The following is a 17489-nucleotide window of genomic DNA, read 5'->3' on the forward strand; positions in this document are numbered from 1 at the left end:
TTGACTAATCCATTCTTAGCTCAGGACTAGTTGGGAATTTTCCAACGTAGTAATACAATACTAGAGGTCGATTTAGTTCAGTCATAGTTGGGGACTATCTGGGGTTTTTGATGTAGTTGTACAACACTAGTGGTCAATTTTGTCCACTCCTAGTTGGGGATTAAATCTGGGGAATTACGTATGTTAGGATCGGGGACGCCCTTGGAGGACCGGGGTGTTTTTCCGGTTTACGTGAGGGTGGCCTCTTACAACACAACACACAACTTGGTGATAGTCCGGTTAGAGACTATAACCGTTCTCAGCACTGCACAAACTGTCACAAACTCTTGAACCGGGTTCAAGGGCGGAAATGTCTGTTTCAGGTTGAAGCAACGTTTGCGACTTTAGATGATGTTTAAGAAGGAGTCGGTTTAATGGAGGTGAGTGACCGGTTTTAGAAGAACGATTAGTTTGCGGTTTACGTTTAGAAAGAGCGGGAAATGAAAGCGAATGAAAGAACACGAGACAAGGAAATTTGTTTATGGATGTTCGGAGCAAACCCTCCTACGTCACCCCTTCTTCTCAGGTTATGAGAAGGATCTCCACTAACTCTTTAGAGTTACAATCACACTTCCGGTCGAGCCCAACTTCGCTACTCGCCGGTTACACCAAACTCACACTTTGATGTAATACAATTACTCAATACAAACACACACAAAGAACTTCCGGTTTTAGGCACACCGGCTTTAGAATACAGGACTTTATCTCTCTAGAATTTAATGCTTTATGACTTTTTGAATTTGTGATGCTCACAACTACAAGTACCGAACTGCCTTGAATGAAGACGATCCGTCTTCCTTTTATAGTTGAAAGTAGCCAACGGTTACTTTCTTCTCTCTCTTCTGGATTGGTTGATCGTCATCACGCCTGTTTGCAGAAAGGTTGCTTGCACGCTTCAACTTCCTCAACACCTGGCATTCATGCAGGTGACTCTGAGCATATGATGACATAGGCGGTTTTCAGATTGATACACGTGTTTAACATCCGCCTCCGGTTGTCAGCATCGGATCAACAAAGCATCATTGCTTTCCTCGCATGCTTCTGATCGGATCCGATCTTCTTTTATTCTTTCAAGACACGTTTCTTCCGTCATGGTACGTCACTCTTGAGATTTGAATCTTCTGACTTTTGATCTGTACTTTCCGGTTTCTGTGTCTTGTGCATTATGATCCGGTTGGAGTGTAATCTTTTGTTCTTCGTTAACCGGTTGCTTGAGAGAGTGAAGCCGGTTCCTGTGATCTTTTGACTTGATCACTTGAGGCTGGTTTCTTTGAAGTAGTAGCAACCGGTTATTGATGCAAGATTTCCGGTTCCGGTTTGTTAAGTTCCTGCACATGAAATTTCACTTCTGTTTAGTTTGTCTGGCCGGTTCCAAAATTAATCTACTTAATTTTTCTATCAATTTCTCCCTTTTTGATTATTTAGAATAAATATTCAAAAATTGTAATGTGTGGCCGGTTTTAAGAAAATTAACTTACTTAATTTTTCTATCAATTTCTCCCTTTTTGATTATTTAGAATAAATATTCAAAACATGTAATATATGGCCGGTTTTAAGAAAATTAACTTACTTAATTTTTCTATCAATTTCTCCCTTTTTGATTATTTAGAATAAATATTCAAAACTTGTAATATATGGTCGGTTTTAAGTATGAGTTCAATTGCTAAATTTGAGAGAAACGTGTTTGAAAAATGTGAGTTTGATTTTTGATAAATGTATGTTTTAAAAGATTTTTAAGTAAGTTTGAGAAATAAGTAAGATTTTTAAGAAAACTATGTTTGAAAAGCATCAAAAATATGTTTGAAAAACATAAGAAATAGCAGAATAACCGAGTTCTGAAACACAGTAAAGCATAATTGTTCAAAAATAGTTATAGAAATAAAGTTTAGGGCTTGGATGATCCCCCCTTGTCTTGCTCTTTTTCCAGTTCTTTTTCCAACCGTCTTCTTGCTTCTTCTTGCCGTGCTCTGTGTTCTCTAGCACGTCTGTCGGCATCGATCAGCACACCGGCCCACACACTTGAATGACCGGTGACCTTTTTCTTAAGGTTGAAGTTGGCGCAAATTGGTTTTGGCGGTGGAGGAGGTGGAACAGTCAGAGGTCTGAGGCTTGGAGTTGCTGTGGATTCTCCGGTTGTCCTTCTTTTCCGTCTGTTGAGTTCCTCCGGATCTTCTTCTTCTTCCTCATCAAGCGGTTCCGCATTTAACGCAACCGGTTCGGCTGTTTTCAGTTCTGCCCGCTTCATCACGTTTTTAATGGCACTTCGTTTCTTCTTGTTCTTGGTCCTTGTACTCATGGAGTGGGACGATTGACCCTGTGCCTGTTCCTGGACGTTTGCCTACTCCTCTTGATTGCATTGTTGGGCAAGCTCATGGTCTTTATCTTCAAGTTCCTTTTGTAGCCGTTCTCTTTCAATCTCTTCTTCTTGCAATTTCCTTGCGGTTTCAGCATCCTTTTCGATTTGAGTCTGGGTTGAGCTGACTTGAACCTTGGACATTTCCCCGATTTGAATTGCCATTGCTTGCAGCATGTCCAAAAGTGGAGCGGTTGCGGCTTTGACGGACTCGGCAATCATGGCTTTAACAGTTGTTTGCATGGTTGTGTCCATCATGGATTGTAGAGAATTTACCACTTTATCTTCAGCCACTGAAATTCTTTCGTCGGTTACTGCTTTAAAGTTTCCAAGGCATGAATCAGCTGTTTCTACCACTGCTTGCTTGATTTGATCGATGTCCAGAGCTTTAGCCGGTTGAGAGGATTCTTGTTCCAGGTTTTCAGAGGTGCCGGATGTTTCACCAGTTATAAAGAAAGGCTTACTCTGAAATAACTCAGGATTGTTGAATTGACGTTGGCAACTTTTCCACCATTGCTTGTCAAGACGATCGAAACTTTCCACAAGCTTTTCTCGTACCCCAAGAAATCTTTCGGCCATCTTCATTTCAATCGGTTCTAGTGTCTTTCCTTTGATTTCTTGAAAGGCATTCTCAACTGCCTATAACCGAACATTTTCAAGGATTACCGGAGCTTTGTTAAACGCCGGTTGGATTAGTTGGGTGTTAGCTAGCTCAAGTGCCATTTCTTCTAGCTTGACGAGTTTGTCCCACTGTCTGTTTCCACTAAAACCTGGAAGCATGTCGGATAATTTGGTCTCGCATCGGAGCTTCACCCACCGGATGTATGGAGCTAGTGCGTCACTTGCACCTTTGTTCATGTCTTGAATAAATTCATCAAATAGCTCATTTTCTTGCTCTATGGTGTATTGATATTCGTCTCCGGTTGTGGCTTCAGTTTGAGCATCGATTTGCAACGTGCCCATTCCGGTATCAGGTGTTTCTTCAAGAAGAATGCCTTTGCCTTTGTCTACCTGAGTGGGACCTTCTGGAGCTGTCTTGCTTCCTGCGGAACCGGAAGGTTTCTGTTCTTCAATGTTTCCCTCCTGAGCCGGAGGTGCAGTTTCTGTTGATTTGGTCGTCTCATCGACCGGTTGAACTTCTGTTTGATCAGGTATTTCAACCTGATTATCTGGCTTCCGACGACTAGAGACGTCGTCCTCTTCGGTTTCTCTTGTGATCTCCTGGACCACATTCTGAATTGCTTCTGAAGTATTCAAGCCCACATCGGCTAATACCTCTTCGGCTTGCTTACTTGGTGACTTGGAGGTTGCAGAGTGAATATTTCCCTCTGCCTCCTCCTTTGAGCTTGACTTGTTCTCCTCGCTCCCCGAAGATTCGGTTTGCTTTGGAGAATCGGATTGGATGGGAGTTGGAACAACGGTGTTGATGGGAATGGGCTGAAAAACATCTGCGGTTCTTTCTGGTGGTTTGTCCGAGGAAAGCGTTTTCTCGGAGTCCGCCGGTTTCTTTGCACTCTTCTTCGCAGCTACCTTCTTCCTCCTCTTCGGTTCTGGTGGAGCTTCTGCCTCAACCGCTTTTCTTGACGGTTTCCTTTGTCTTGTTTCTTCTTCAACTGGAACCGATGAGCTAGCTCCCTTAGATGATTTTGTCTTTGAGGTTTTTGGCTTTATCGTCTTCTCCGGTTTTTCTGCCACTTACTCAGAGTCAAGAATGTTGGAGATCGGAAGCGGTATGCCTTCACCTAGTTCCACATTAAGGAACTCAAGAATCTTAACGATTTGCATGGCATAGGCCTGCACCCGGCCATCTTTTTTAATCACCATTTGACAGAACTTTTCGTATAAAACGTATCCCCAGTCCACCTTGTCGCTGCGAACAATGGCTAACAGCATTCTGAGCTTATACTTTGTGAGGTTATCGAAATTACCTCCCTTTCCTTGGAGCGATTTGGCGATGACGGTCACTAACCATCTGTATTCCGGTTTTAGCTTGATTTTCCGGCTGTTGTGGATCACCAGATCCTGACCTGAGAAAGATACAACCAACCGGGCAGCATTTGATTCTGCTTCGGTTAGGTCGAACTTTAGGTCTGAACCTGTGTTGGGCAGACCAAGGGCTTCCGCAAAGGTTTCTTCAGTGATAAGGACGGCCTTCCCGTTGACAGTAGCCGAGATCTTTCTTTTCAACAGTGTCGCCGTCGCTAAGAACTCCGTCACCGCCGCCGGATAGATGGTGAACGGACCAGAAAGGAACTTCTCCAACCCAGATTCTCGAAGAAGTTGAAGAACAGCCTTGTTCTTGTCGTCAGCATGCTCGTCAATATCTGCGAAATCTACCTGCAGCATCCATTGAAATGGGGCTTTTCCTAGATCCATGATAGCTTTTGAGAGAAGAAGATGAAGATTGATGATGATCGGAGAGAAGAGATCTTTGAAATTCTGGAAATTTTAGAGAGAGAAAGCACGTGTGTTGAATGGGCTGATTTGAGTTTATATAGATGGCGGTTCCAAGCGGTTTTGAAGATGAACCGTCAACTTAATGTTTTTGGCGCCAACTTTCCCTCCAAAAAGTTACTGCCGTAACTTTCGGCGGTAAAAGCGGAAATTCGATGGGCGGTAAATTTTGAGAGGTAAAACCATGGGCGGTTCAAATTTTCATCTTTGCTCGAAAATCCGGTTTCTATTGACATCTTGTTAACCGGAGATTGTTAGGTTAACTTTTAAGTTTAGTTTGAAAACCGGAAAGGAATACGGTGAATGAGAGAACCGGAGACTCTTTAAGAATTGAAATATTTCATTAATAGAAGGAAATGATTAACATATGAGCGGTTCTGGTCGTACAACAAAATGACCAGAAACCGGAAAGAAAATAAAAGAAAGAGATTTATTCAGTGAACCATCCTCCTTCCAACCTCCTTTCATACCACTTGTCGATGGTGTTTTGAGGAGACCGTTCCTCAATCCTACACATACACTTATAGATCATGTCTATAGTGATGGTGTTGAAGGATCCAACCGGAACACCTTTTCCAAGGTTACGACGTTTGGACATGAGAAACCGGGTGATCTGAGGAGCGTAACTGATCTTTCCCCTTTTACCGGTCATAAGCAGCTTCAGCTTATTGAAAAGATAGGACGACCAGTTGATGTCGGTTTCGCGAATGATGGCTATCATAATATCGAATGCCTCCCGGCTGTAGTTCTGGTTAGGCATTCGGCCTATGATAGACCGTTGGACCAAGTCTTGAATGACTTGGTAATGGGGAGCGAGGTCTTCTTTCTTCCCAAAATCCTTAACAGGAGCGTAGGAAGAGGAGAAGATCTTGAAAAAGATTTCCTTAGCCGGTAGATGCGGTGTCGGAAAATCAGAGAAACCTTCCGTTGGAAGGTGAAAGAATGTGGCAAATTCCTCCTCAGAAAACTGGAGGAACTGACCGTCGATGATGGTGCGAATGCTGCCATCATCCAGAACGTGACCGTTGTTAAAGAATTCGCACACCTCCTCCACGAGGATGAGGTCTGAACCCTTGAGGAAGCCTTGCAGGCCAGAAGCTATGACATGTTGAAAGATGCAGTCATAGTAGGAACTGTGCTTGATGTCTTCAAAATCAATGATCAGGGTGTTTCTAATCTCAGCAGACATGATGATGAAGAGTGAATAAGGCTTAGGAGAGTTCTTGAGCTTTTGAATTTTTAGAGAGAAGAATGCTTGAAGGCGTGATTTGAAAAATGGAAGTTGAACCCCTTTTTATAGCCTGGAGTGAGTGAGAGCATTTAATGCAAGGATTTGAAAATCTAGCCATTTATGCTTAGTCATTAATGATTTTGTGATTTTCCAAGAGAATAAAAGCAAGTCTTGTCAAATCAAGTCATGCATGCTCTTTGATAATGAGAATTTATGTTTCCAAGAGTAGAGTGATTTATTTTTGATACGACGCATTGAATGTTGTAGATTTTGACTTGGAAAGGAAAGAAATCTGTTTCATTGATTGAGGTACGAAACCGGTAGTACATCACAAGTACCGGTTTTGTAAAGAAAAGAAAAGAAAAGAGGAAAGACAGATTTAGACATTAGATGACTCAGCCGCTTGAGCATTTGAAGCCTCAGCCGCTTGGATTCTTCTAGCTTTAACCGCTTCCCACCTGTCGATCATCTCTTTTACTCGTTCTTTGGTGAGCACGTGCCTAGGGTGAAGAGTGACGAAGGCTCCGGAGTGGATCTCCAGACTTGCGCAGAAACCGCTCAGCTGAGGAGCATAGCCGGTTTTGTTGGAGAGAATCATCTTCTTCAGGTTGCTGAAGATGATCCAGGACCAGTTGACCGGTGTCCCAACCGTTACAGCGATCATCATCTCGAAGACCCTTTGAGTGTAATAGTAACTTTTCTCTCTGCACAGGACAGATTTTCCCAGAATCTCGCAGAGAATCTGGTACTTATGAGAAAGTTGACTCTTAGCACCCCAGGGTTTAACCGGGATGTCAGATCCAGAGAACCGGTGACACATTTCTTCCATTGTCGCCGGAGAATAGGTTAGGTCGGTTACCCCTTCATTGGGTAGACCGCAGTATACAGCGAAATCCGTCTCGCTGAATAGGAATTTTTTACCGTAAACCTGTGCAACGAGTATCTCTCGATGCACCTCTTTCACGGTTTCAAACAGTTCTTCGACTACAAGGTAGTCGATGATGAACCTGTTTTCAAGAAAGCTCCTTAGCCCACTCCTTTCTATGGCTAAGAACATTTCCTTTACCTCATGATCCTCATACTGGTAGATTGATTCAAAATCTGCCAATAGGATCTTCTTGGCTAGCGAGTTGGTATTCATGTTTGTTTTTGAGAGAGAAAAAGGATTTTATCTCAAGGATGATACTTGTGAATAGTGAGTTTGTGATGTTTTGAAAAAGGATTAAGGAATGGTTTATATAGCCCGGGGATTCGGCTTGATATTTAATGAGGTTAAGCATGCCTGATGATGTCATCGGCTATTTAATAGACTTAACTTGTTGAAGTAACTAATGGCTATTTCCAAGGTAAATCTAATAATTACTAAGATAGCAATGATGAAAAATATCTATTGACAAGATGTAAGTCTCCCTCTCTTGATGATGGACACATGTCGTCATCTCGATTGTGGTAGACTTGTTTTTAATTAATCACAGGCTTCATTTTTCAAAACATGCACGAAAACTCGGTTAGTCATCTCAGGTTAACCGGAAAAGTTCATTTCATCAGACCAGAGTGCATACGTACTGAGCGGTTTTCCATGACCGGTTTTAGTAGGATATTTCCGTTTTATGAAGAAAAGTTGATTAATGTCAACAATTGTTCAACTTTGGATTTGTTTTATCCACTTCAACCTGGTTATTTCAACCGTATAGTAAACATACATTTGATTTGAAATAATGAGATGATCGGGCATAACTGGAGACTTCCTCCCGGTTAGCATATTTGATTTATTAATGGCCTATTAGAATATGGTTTGAGAAGCTTTAGCTTCTCCCTGAACACATATCCCGGTTTTGTATACACGCATGCATTTTGATTATATCAATTGATTAAGATTAGTAAGACCCAAGATATTTCGAAAATGTGAAAACTTAGCTTCCTGTAGCGGTTTCGTGAAGATGTCCGCTACTTGTTGCTCGGTCGACACATATTCCAGCCGGATGTGTTTCTCCTGAACATGCTCCCGGATGAAATGGTGTCGGATGTCGATATGCTTTGTTCTTGAGTGCAACACTGGATTGTATGTGATCGCTATGGCGCTGGTGTTGTCACAAAATATTGGAGACTCCTTTGCTTCTATTCCAAAGTCCCTGAGTTGCTGTTGAATCCAGAGGAGTTGTGCACAGCAGCTTCCAGCCGCTAAGTACTCCGCCTCTGCGGTTGACGTTGCAACGGACGTTTGTTTCTTGCTGCTCCAGGTAACTAACCGGTCACCCAGAAACTGACATGTTCCACTAGTACTCTTTCTGTCGATTTTGCACCCCGCGTAATCGGCATCGGAGTAGCTTATTAGATTGAAGCTCGAGTCTTTTGGGTACCAAAGTCCCACTTCTTGAGTTCCCTTCAGATATTTCAAGATTCTTTTAGCCGCCGTATAATGAGATTGCTTTGGATTTGCTTGGAACCTCCTGCATACTCCAACCGCAAACAGAATATCAGGTCGGCTAGCTGTGAGATACAACAGCGATCCGATCATTCCTCGATATGTTGTGATGTCAACGGCTTGACCATCATCATCTTTGTCCAGCTTCACAGAAGGACTCATTGGCGTAGCCGCTTCGGCACATGTATCCATTCCAAATCTCTTCAGCAGTTCGGTTGTATACTTCGGTTGGCTTATAAATATTCCGGCTTCCATCTGCTTAACCTGAAGTCCTAGAAAGAAGCTCATTTCCCCCATCATACTCATTTGAAATCTATCAGTCATCATTTTCGAAAATTTGTCACATAACTTTGGATCGGTTGACCCGAATATGATATCATCAACATAAATTTGAACAAGTAAAATTTGCTCCTTTCTTTCAAATTTAAAGAGGGTTTTGTCTACTGAACCTATTGTAAATTTGTGATCAAATAGAAATTGAGTCAAAGTATCATACCAAGCTCTTGGAGCTTGTTTCAAACCGTAAAGGGCTTTATTCAGCCGGTAAACGTGATTTTCATGTTCTGGATTTTTAAAACCTGGAGGTTGATTAACATACACCTCTTCATTTACTTTACCGTTTAGAAACGCGCTTTTAACATCCATTTGATAAACTTTGAACTTTTTGAAAGCTGCATATGCTAAAAATATTCTGATGGCCTCAAGTCTAGCTACAGGGGCGAATGATTCTTCAAAATCAATGCCTTCTTCCTGCTTATAGCCTTGAGCCACTAACCGGGCTTTGTTCCTCGTAACTAAACCGTCTTCATTGAGTTTATTTCTGAATACCCATCGTGTGCCTATAACCGGTTTGTTTTTCGGTCTAGGAACTAGGTACCAGACTTTATTTCTCTCAAACTCGTTTAATTCCTCTTGCATTGCCAAGATCCAATCTGGATCTGACAGTGCTTCATCCACCTTTTTCGGCTCAATTTGTGATATGAAAGCAGAGTTTCCATAGTGATCCAAATTTTGTTGCCTAGTTCGGACGGGTGAGGATATGTTACCTATTACTAGTTCAAGAGGATGATTTTTGTTCCTTCTGAGGTTAATCCGAGACGTGTCTACCAAGCTTTCGGCTGGCTGATCAAGGTTAGACTGATCGGTAGGTTGAACAGAGTCAGACCGACCGATTTCTTCAGTAGAAACTGAATCGTCAACTTTCTGCGGTAAAGCAGCTTGATCAGGTTGAATTTCAACATCAACCGCTTGGTCCTTGACAAAGCGTCTAAAAACCGGAACCTCGTCTTCATCATCAGAATAGATATTGAAATTTTCCATTCTGTTGTGAAGGTCGAAGGGTAATGCAGTGTTTCGCTCAACCGATTCATCGAAAACAACGTGTGCGGTTTCTTCAACTGTTAAAGTCCTAGTATTATATACTCTGTAGGCTTTACTCACAGCTGAATATCCCAACATTATTCCCTCATCGGATTTAGCATCAAAAGCGGTCAAGTACTTCTTGCCGTTATTGTGAACAAAGCATTTACTACCAAAAATTCGAAAATACCGTACACTTGGAATTTTATCAAAATAAATTTCAAAAGGAGTTTTCGAAAACCGTTTAGTCACTAGAGATCGATTTTGTGTGTAGCAAGCGGTGTTGATAGCTTCAGCCAAAAACTTTTGAGCGATACCCGAATCGGCTATCATTGACCTTGCGGCTTCCTTGAGAGTTCGGTTTCTTCTCTCAGCCAGACCGTTTTGTTGAGGAGTTCTGGCACTAGACAACTCGTGCCTAATACCGGAATCATCAAGAAAAGTAGTTAAATTACTGTTAATAAACTCAGTTCCTCTATCACTTCTAATTTTGTTTACTCGAATAGATTTTTCATTTTGTATTCTTAAAATCAGTTTAATCAAGTTTGAAGTTGCTTGATTCTTAGAAGCTAGGAAAGTAACCCAAGTAAATTTGGAGTAATCATCAATAACTACCATAGTATAATGCATGCCTCCTAGACTAGTTACTTTAACCGGACCGAACAAGTCCATATGCAACAGTTCTAAACATCTTTCAGATTGATAATTTCCTTTACTTTTAAAAGATGATTTCACTTGTTTTCCCATTTGACATGCAGCACATACTTTATCTTTTGAAAATTTAACATTTGGAAAACCGTGAACCAGTTCCTTGGAACAGATAAAGTTAATCGTTTTGAAATTCAAGTGATTTAACCGTTTATGCCAAAGCCAATTTGGATCATTTCCGGCTATCATACACACAGGTTTTTCGAAATCAGTTTTCCAGTTCACTTTGTAAATGTTTCCTATCCGGTTACCGGTTAACAAAGTGTCATCATTTTGATTTTTGACTAAACATGAGTTTTTATGAAATTCAACTTTGTAGCCCACATCACACATCTGGCTTATGCTTAGTAAATTAAAGCTTAGTTTTTCTACTAATAGCACATTATTTAAGGATAATTCACCATGGACAATCTTACCCTTGCCCACGGTTTTACCTTTTGAATTATCCCCGAATGTGATGAATGCTCCGGTTTCGTACTTGATGTCGGTCAGTAGTTCCTTGTTTCCGGTCATGTGCCTTGAGCATCCACTGTCCAAGTACCATTCAGAATTCCTTAACCGATTACTCCTCCTAACCTGCAACAAACAATTATTTACACCTTTTTGGTACCCACATTTAGTTGGGTCCATGGTTGATTAGTCCCTTTGGGATCCAGACTTGAATTAGTCGGATCGCTTTCCTGGTTGTTGTTTTGATAATATTTGGCCTAACTTCTTGGCCGTTGCTCAAGAATGCCTTATGTGGTGATGGGCTTCTTTGATGTCGGTTTTTATTATTTTTATTTTTATTTGGTTTCCGGTTGGCTTTCCTTCTCTCAGGATGAAGCCATTTTTCAGATTCGTTGGGACCTACATACTTAAGCGTTTCTTCCGGTTTTAGGTCATTTTCGGTTTGTGAGCTTTTGACAAATTTTATAAATGGAAGATTGTTTTTCGTTAGTTTCATCCCGTTAGATTGTTTTGTTTCATTTTGTTTACTTGGATCATAACCGATACCATATCTACATTTCGGATGTCGTTTATAGTTACACATTTGTTTCACTGCTTGACGTGATCTCTCCCACGCAGCCGTGACGTACATTGCTCGTTCATCGGTTTCCATTACCGGTTGAACTGTCTCCTCATTATCCGAGAATAGTTCATCCGGTTCATGTGTTTTGATCTCATATGTTTTATCGTTTTTATCATTTATTAGTTCGGTTTTAGGTTCTACAGGTGTTGGCATATACGCAGATATATTTCTGAACTCAGCAACTATTTGGTTGAGTGCAGATATTAGATCTTCTTTAGTAAACTCATCAGAAGAGAAATCAAATACCTCTTCGTCGTTTGCCATGAAGCATGTTACTTTCTCTTCACCATCTTCATTGTCGGAATATGCCCATTCGCTTCCACCATCGGATGCAATGAGAGCTTTTTGGATCTCCTTTCCTTCATCAGCATGTTGATCATTATTTCTTCGGTAGTCGTTTCGTTGGTTATTGTTGTTTCCCCGATAATCGTTTCCTTGATAATTGTTTCCCTGATACCGGTTGCCTTGATAATTATTCCCTTGATAATTTCCTTGATAATTTCCTTCCGGTTTTCTATCGTCTCTTCTTGGTTTTCTACATTCTGACCTGAAATGTCCAAAACCATCACAGTTATAGCATCTTTTGTTTGATTTATCTACATAGTTATAATTAAAGTCATTATTAGATGGTGGTTGGCTCTTCTTCATGAATTTCCCGAATTTCTGGGCTAGCATCGCCATCACATCGTCGGTTATTTGATCAGTGTTTTTGACTAGAGCCGGTGCGGTTGATACTGGAGCCGCCGGTTCCACCGATGTGACTAAGGCTCTTGTTGCGGTTGATGTAGATGTTTCATCTTCGATCCGAGAATTGATCTCGAATTCGTAGGCTTTCAAATCTTCAAACACATCATGCAACTTCATCTGCCCAAGGGTGCTGGACTCCCTCATCACCATGGTCTTGATATCCCACGTGCTTGGCAGTGATCTTAGAGATTTGATGATCACTTCTCGGTTGTCATACTCTTTCCGAGTGTCTGAAGCTCGCTTACTACGCTGGTGAACCGGTTGCTAAATTCTTTCATATTTTCTCCCGGTTTCATCCTTATGTTTTCATACTTCTGCGTAGCCACCAAGATTTTATTCTCCTTGGTTCTTTCGTTTCCCTCGTGGATCTGGATGATCGTTTCCCAGGCTTCCTTTGCATTTTCGCACTCTGATATTTTGTTCAAAGTGTTGTTATCTATAGCTTTATAGATGTGCCTCATGCAATGGTTGTCCAGGTTACTTCTTCTCCGATCTTCACTCGTCCACTGGCTTTCCTCCTTGTTGATCTTGATCGGTCCTTCTTTCAGGACTCTGCTCATCTCATCATCTAATGTTATCAGATGTAGATACATTTGTTTCTTCCAACTGCTAAATGCTTCACTGTTTAGCATTGGCGGCTTGTCGCTGTGGGTCATGCTTCCCACTATCTTTGGTTGCTTGAGTGCTAAGAACCTGGCTCTGATACCACTTGTTAGGATCGGGGACGCCCTTGGAGGACCGGGGTGTTTTTCCGGTTTACGTGAGGGTGGCCTCTTACAACACAACACACAACTTGGTGATAGTCCGGTTAGAGACTATAACCGTTCTCAGCACTGCACAAACTGTCACAGACTCTTGAACCGGGTTCAAGGGCGGAAATGTCTGTTTCAGGTTGAAGCAACGTTTGCGACTTTAGATGATGTTTAAGAAGGAGTCGGTTTAATGGAGGTGAGTGACCGGTTTTAGAAGAACGATTAGTTTGCGGTTTACGTTTAGAAAGAGCGGGAAATGAAAGCGAATGAAAGAACACGAGACAAGGAAATTTGTTTATGGATGTTCGGAGCAAACCCTCCTACGTCACCCCTTCTTCTCAGGTTATGAGAAGGATCTCCACTAACTCTTTAGAGTTACAATCACACTTCCGGTCGAGCCCAACTTCGCTACTCGCCGGTTACACCAAACTCACACTTTGATGTAATACAATTACTCAATACAAACACACACAAAGAACTTCCGGTTTTAGGCACACCGGCTTTAGAATACAGGACTTTATCTCTCTAGAATTTAATGCTTTATGACTTTTTGAATTTGTGATGCTCACAACTACAAGTACCGAACTGCCTTGAATGAAGACGATCCGTCTTCCTTTTATAGTTGAAAGTAGCCAACGGTTACTTTCTTCTCTCTCTTCTGGATTGGTTGATCGTCATCACGCCTGTTTGCAGAAAGGTTGCTTGCACGCTTCAACTTCCTCAACACCTGGCATTCATGCAGGTGACTCTGAGCATATGATGACATAGGCGGTTTTCAGATTGATACACGTGTTTAACATCCGCCTCCGGTTGTCAGCATCGGATCAACAAAGCATCATTGCTTTCCTCGCATGCTTCTGATCGGATCCGATCTTCTTTTATTCTTTCAAGACACGTTTCTTCCGTCATGGTACGTCACTCTTGAGATTTGAATCTTCTGACTTTTGATCTGTACTTTCCGGTTTCTGTGTCTTGTGCATTATGATCCGGTTGGAGTGTAATCTTTTGTTCTTCGTTAACCGGTTGCTTGAGAGAGTGAAGCCGGTTCCTGTGATCTTTTGACTTGATCACTTGAGGCTGGTTTCTTTGAAGTAGTAGCAACCGGTTATTGATGCAAGATTTCCGGTTCCGGTTTGTTAAGTTCCTGCACATGAAATTTCACTTCTATTTAGTTTGTCTGGCCGGTTCCAAAATTAATCTACTTAATTTTTCTATCAACGTACTAATACAATACTAGAGGTCAACTAGTCCATTTCTAGATGGGGACAAGTTGCTGGGAATTATAACATAGCCATACAATACTAAAGGTCGATTAGTCCATTCAAAGTTGAGGACTAAACTTATTTTAATCCTGGTAAGCCTAAATTGGGAGTCTTCGTAATTTTGGTAAGGCTGGATTGGGAGTCGTTATAGTTTTGATAAGGATGAATTGGGAGCTATTATAGACCTTGTAAAGTTTGATTGAGTGTCGTCGTAGTCCTAGTAAGGCTGGATTGTGAGTTGTTATAGTCTTTGTAAGGTGGGATTGGGAGCCATTATAATCCTAGTAAGGCTAGATTGAGAGTCTTTATGATCTTGTTAAGGCTGGATTGGGAGCCGTTATAGTTCTTATAATGCTGGATTGGTAGCGGTCATGGTCCAGGTAAGGCTGGATTGGGAGTCGTCGTAATGTGTGAAACGATATTACGCATAATATCATTTTAGGATGTCTAGATGCTTGGAGCAATAAATTCTTCACCTTCAACTATAAATAGGCGAACTGCACCTGCATATAGGATTTTCTTAATGAGGAAGGGACTTTCCCATCGTGGTCGGAACTTGCCCTTATGATCTAACAGTTCTCGGGTTACCTAAAGTACCAAGTCACCTTTTTTTAGGTTCCTAGGCTTGACCTCTATATTAAAGGTATCGGCCATTCATTTCTAGTAAGCTTGGGTTTGAACAATGCATCTATCTTGTGGTCTTCCATCAAAGTCAATTGGTCATATCGAGCTTTCACTTAGTCTTCTTCAATGACATGAGATTACAACAGGACTCTTAGTGTGGAGATTTTAATATAAATAGGTTGTACGACATCCTTACTGTACACTAGAAAATAGGGAATTTTTTTTGTCGATGCTCGAGAAGTCATACGATATCCCCATAAGGCGAATGACAACTCTTTATTCCAATCCTTATATGTGTTGGTCATCTTCTTGATACTCCTGATCACATTTTTGTTTGCCGCTTCAACCACGCCGTTAGTTGAGGGTTAATAGGGTGAAGATTTGTGATGTTCGATTTTAAACTCTTTGAATAAGGATAAACTTTTCCTTGAAAGTGTCTTCCATTATCTAAAATAAGGGTATGAGGTACTCCATATCTAGCAAAGATGTTAACATAGATGAACTTTGCCACTTAAGTATATTTTAGAACCTTGTAGGATGCTGCGTGCCTTGACCCATTTAAAGAAATAGTTGATGGCTACGAGTATGAACTCATGTCCATTTGTCGCACAGGGATAAACTTTCCCGATAATATCAATGCCCCGTATAGAAAAGGGCCATGGTGATGTAATATTGGCATAGATGCTAGAATATGTTTTAGATTAACATAGATTTGACTTTGGTGAAAGCTTTTTACATAGCTGACACATTCTTGCTCCATGTTTTGCCAATAATATTCGAGACTAAGTATTTTCTTGGAAAGGGATAGTCCATTCATGTGTGGACCACATACTTCTGCGTGTACTCCATTTATGATTCGTCGTGCTTCGGGACTATCAACATAAAGCATGTTTTGACAATCAAAATATCGTCTGTATAACTAGTTAGCTATCCAAGAATAGTTGGTGGAATACTGGCACAGGGAGCTCAGAAATGTGACAGATATTCTCCATACACGATGTAATTTTGAAGAATATTGAACCATGGTTTTGTAGGCACTAGAACAGTGGTTACCACTCCAACTTCGATGTTGGGCTTCTGTTTTTGTTGAATCTTTAGAGGTTTGACCTTAATTCCAATAAGGATTTGGGTCGTAGCTGTTAGCGTAGCTAAAGAATCGGCAAAGCAATTTTGGCTTCTTGGCGCGTCTACAAAAGACATGTGGTCAAACTTATCGATAAACCATAGTACTTAAGTGTCATAGGGTTTGAGATTTTCCCCTCGTACTTTCCATGTTTTGTTGACCAAGGATATAACCTGGTTAGAGTTGCAACTACATCTAGTTTGGTTGCTCCTTTTTCGTATGCAATTTTGACACTTTAGAGACATGCTTCATACTTATCCTCATTGTTGGTTAGAGAATATTCTAACTTAACAGAGATAGGATCTAAAGTTCCTTTGGAATCTATCAACAGAATTCCAATTCCATAGCCTTGTTTGGACGAAGATCCGTCAAACAATAGCTTCCATGTGTTTAAAGAGATAAACATTATGGTGTCATCAGGAAAGTCGAGTTCTAAAGAAGGCTCGACTGTGATAGTTTGTTCTGCTAAGAATTCTACAACAACACTTCCTTTAAAAGATTTTTGAACCGTATAGGTAATGTCGTAATCAGAAATCATCATTATTTACTTAGCGAATCTAGGAGACAACAGCCTTCCCTAAAATAGACAATGGATTGGATCTAGTCTGGATACCAACTTGATAAGTAAGGCTTGCATATAATGTCTCAGTCTTTTGGTGACCCATGCAAGTGCCCAACACACTTTCTCGGGTGTCAAATAGTTTAATTCATACTCAGTCATTCTCTTGTTGAGGTAGTAGATGGAAATTTCAAGTTTCTCCTCGTTTTCTTTAGCCAATAGGTTGCCCATAGCTAAAACTGTCACCGTGAGATAGAGAATTAAGGGAACATCGGGCCTTGGTGGCATAAAAACCAGTGGCACCTTTAAAGAGTATTTGATTTTGTTAAATGCTTGTTGACAAGTTTCATTCCACCGGAATTTCTGATCCTTTTTTATAAGCTTAAAAAGAGGATCACAGTTAAGAGTCAGTTTGCTGATGAACCGACAAATAAACTAGATTTTTTCGAGAAAGCTTCAGACTACTCTCTCATTTCGAGGGCTAGGCATAGTCATGATCGCCTCGATTTTGGAGGGGTCGACTTCTATTTCTTATTGGCAATAAGAATCCTACCATCGGTGGTGACTCCGAAAGTACAGTTTTTTGGATTAACCGAAGCCGATATTTTCTAATTCTCTACAATAATTTGTCTATGTTGGGAATATGATACTAACGATCTTTAAATTTCATGATCATGTCGTCAATATAGACTTCCACTTCCTTGTGGATCATGTCATGCATGATCATAGTGAAAGCTCTTTGGTAAGTAGCCCGGCGTTTTTGGGAATGAAGGGCATAATC

This window comes from Impatiens glandulifera, chromosome 3 (assembly GCF_907164915.1).
Source record: "Impatiens glandulifera chromosome 3, dImpGla2.1, whole genome shotgun sequence".
In the NCBI taxonomy this organism is placed as follows: domain Eukaryota; kingdom Viridiplantae; phylum Streptophyta; class Magnoliopsida; order Ericales; family Balsaminaceae; genus Impatiens; species Impatiens glandulifera.